The sequence below is a fragment of the Morone saxatilis genome, unplaced genomic scaffold (assembly GCF_004916995.1).
Source record: "Morone saxatilis isolate NCDOM2014 unplaced genomic scaffold, NCSU_SB_2.0 Contig14, whole genome shotgun sequence".
Classification (NCBI taxonomy): Eukaryota; Metazoa; Chordata; class Actinopteri; family Moronidae; genus Morone; species Morone saxatilis.
The window spans coordinates 3,117,839-3,121,439 of NW_023339696.1; the positions used below are offsets into that span (position 1 = coordinate 3,117,839).

The following is a 3,601-nucleotide window of genomic DNA, read 5'->3' on the forward strand; positions in this document are numbered from 1 at the left end:
ATGGACACACAGCTGGGTACGGGACAGTCTGGTCTCTCATGCTCAAGGCTGATTGACAGAGAGGAGAAGCACCGGGTGAGAGGTTAACATGGTGGTTAGACCTTACTGGGCTGATACTAAAAACATATTGAAAAACATATCATTTGTATTTAAACACTCGATTGCTTCATATAAATTCCTACTGGGGAACATTATGGAAAACATGATATGTGTGAATTTTCAATGACCCAACAAATGTAAGGTCAATTAGCTACCTAGGGCTGGAGGTTTGTGGTACTTGTCTCCATTTAGTGAGACATTTTTGTTATGTTGTATGAGTTTTCTGACCAACAGTGGAAGTCTGTGATTCTATTGAGCTGTAAACAATTGTTATGATATAACTACCAGCACGTGTGTTTAACAGCACATAAGCACCACAGACCTTGGTTCTGTCACAATATTTCTATTCTACATTCAGTGAGAAGATGATTTTCTGTCATATTGAAATGAGAACTTGTTGGTATAAATCTTACATGTTTTCAGGGGGAAGATGCTGATCTTTGAAATCAATCTGGCCACCAGAGTCTTGTCTCTCCCGCTGGATCCTGATCAACAGATGCAAAATGATCATCAGAGTTGGATAAACAGGTTGGAAGCTTGAGTAGCTCATTGAGATTCAGAGAAGGCCAGGCAAGTGTAGGAAACATTTACAAATATACAGTAGGTCTATATCTTGTCAGCAATTAAAAAAGTATGGCAGTTATAAAACCCAAAAGCTAATAGAACAAATGTCAGGGAGAAGAACTCTGAATTTGGCTTAAGTATGTATTACTGTTAAAAAATAAATAAATACATAAAACAGACAGAGAATTGTATAAAAAGTTCCTAAAATATCAGCTAAACTCTGATGCAATATCTATAGGGAATAATCTGCATCCAAACTGCTCATTTTACACATTTAAAAAATCAAGTTTAAAGCTGATTCAGTTCTGTATGGTTATTGTTATGCTGGAATGATAATAATGAAATATCCTTAAGGAAAAATATTGGGAACCACTGCTCTAAGCCATTGTCAGAGTCTAGCTATGTGAAACCAACCAATCTCACAGGCCACAATTGGAACACATTAATGAACAGACTGCAGCCAGTCAGAACAGGGGCCTGAACATACTGAGCCTGGACACGCGATTTAAAATCTCTACACACATCAGTATCACAAGCAGTAAAATGTCTCAGTTACTATTCTCAAGCTTAGTGAAGTTGAATCCACAGTGGTGGTAAGAGCCTCCTGTAGAGCTGCCAAATGTTTGCTTCCCTCTAACTCACTCGAGAATGTCTGTTTGTTTCTTTTGCTTACCACTACAGGGCGCTCTGCAGCTACATATACAACCATATAATGTAAAGCCTCAACCACAGAACAATTAAACAGGATTGTAAAACTTGTCAAAACAGTTTTCATTGATGTCCTGGTTAGAATAATCAAACTATATAACAATAAACTGTCAACTGTAAAATAGCACTGGTATGAAAGTCCAAACTCATGGAACCATATCAGAGACCATAGTCCAGAAATCCCATATCGGGTTGATTCATGAAGCATCTATCAAATATTCAAATGTAACTGGATCATCTACAGAGCAGCCTTTGTGTCTGATACAATCAGCTTTGAAATCTTTTCAACAAAGAAACATTTCCAAGATTTTAATGTTACCAGCACTGATGCATGAACAAGCACAGGGGTTTCCATTGATCTGAACCTTCATGAGTTTCGTTCACCCCTTCATCTTATTACAGTCAATAAGAATTTCTTGCTTAAAGAAAAGGGTAGTATTATTATTAATATAAAAGGCTGACCACAGTACCTTTCCATGTTGAAAGGGCCCTGTTGCTGCAGCGATAAGAGACAGCAAATGGCAGAGAAGAGAGAGAGAGAGAGAGAGAGACGTTAACATCAATCTTTAAGAATTTAGAGTAATATGTAACATTTTGGGACATACATGGTCAATAGCCAACTTTCATCTAAGACAGATCTGAGAAATCAACTATGAAATGCGGTTATTTTCACTTTCTACAAAGTAAACAAACCAATACACAAAAATAGACTATTTCTGGGAGGAAAATTTAAAAGAAAAATTTAAGACTTGACTCCCAAAATGAGCAGTTATACTTACTTAAGTTGTTCCCATTAATGTTTGATGCAGCAGCAGGTCACCAGTGTTTTCACCAAGGTCCTCAAATCAAAGTGTTATTGTTGGCTGGACTGAATGAAAGCGATACTGTATTCTCATGAGCTTTGTATCAAAGTCTGCACCAGTTGCAGGCTACAGGTCAGGTGGTGCAGGTTTATTATGGTGATATTGAATCATCATCACTACAATAAAGAACAGCCTTGGAAATGATTTATAGCCAGTAAATCAGTCCAAAGTCTACACCACAGATGGCTATAGAAAGGTGTTTAGTGGTAGTTTTTAAATAAATGGTTGTGTGAAATGTGCCTTAATACTGATGCTGGAGGTAGAGAAAGAAAATTACAACACAAAAATGTCATTTTATTCTAAAAGCAGAAAGAGAAGAAACATCTCAGGTCATAAAACTATTTAAGCCAAATCATTATGCTACAAAACGACCATGTTTTACATAATTTTACATTCATTCTAAATTATCTAATCTAATTAATATGCTTTACAGGCAATAAAATCTAACACAATTATATTCTCTAATTTAAATCTGGTGGGACATGAGCTTTGACAAAAGCTGCTGATGTGAGTTCAATAAAAGCAGAATTCTAGTAGCTTTTAAAACACTTTATTTTTCTGAAATGATGAACTAGAACCCAGAGCGTTCTGTGGTTCTGATGAGTTTAGCCACAGAGGCACACAGGCCTCCGGGTACTATATACAGCATAGAAATTACCAATCAATAATACCATCAATTACCTGTGTTAAGCAACTTTTAGCTATTATATTTCCAAACGTTTTTTAGCGGTAAATACAAAAATCTCCAATTAAAAGAATCTTTAATTTAGACTGAATTACCAAATGTAAATAAATTATGAAAGACACACTAATCATTAAAACAAGTAAACATGATGTCACACACACTGTGTCTGACTGCCATCAGTAGGGGAAGTATTCAGGTGCTATATGACACTATAAAAATACAAGTAAAATATCTGCAGTGAAAATATTATATAAAAGCATGTTAACGTTAGCAAAATGTACTATAAGTGTGAAAAATAATGCCCCCTGTGTGTGTTATAGTGTACTACTTTGTCAACTTAATTGAGAGAACAGTCAGTCAATTCATTCAATACTTGAACTATATGAGTATACCAAAGTTCCAGACATTAGCCATATCATTTAGTTTCATATTTGAATCAAGTTAATTATTTAAGTTCCATCTGCCCAGAAATTGTGATTATTAAAAATTAATAATATATCAATCTCTGTTAGTATGATATATTTTTCTAATTATTTTGAAGAAAGGCTCTTCTGTAAATCAGAAAACAATCTACAAACCCCTGTTCAATGGTTTCCCCTGTTATAGTAAATATCATTGGATAACTATTAAGATAAGACAAGATATGTACTTTATTAATCCCCTATTGGAGAAATTGTTTTTT

The 3,601-nt window shown here is 35.0% G+C and overlaps 1 long non-coding RNA gene across 1 annotated transcript; it reads right to left on the reverse strand.

The window, feature by feature from the left end:
• Positions 1 to 2,235, reverse strand: LOC118323705. Its single transcript, XR_004796507.1, has 4 exons — positions 2,151 to 2,235; positions 1,842 to 1,867; positions 513 to 584; positions 1 to 48 (listed from the first exon to the last, which is right to left on the reverse strand). It is a non-coding gene; the product is annotated as an uncharacterized LOC118323705 (long non-coding RNA).
• Between the last annotated feature and the right edge of the window lie 1,366 nt (positions 2,236 to 3,601).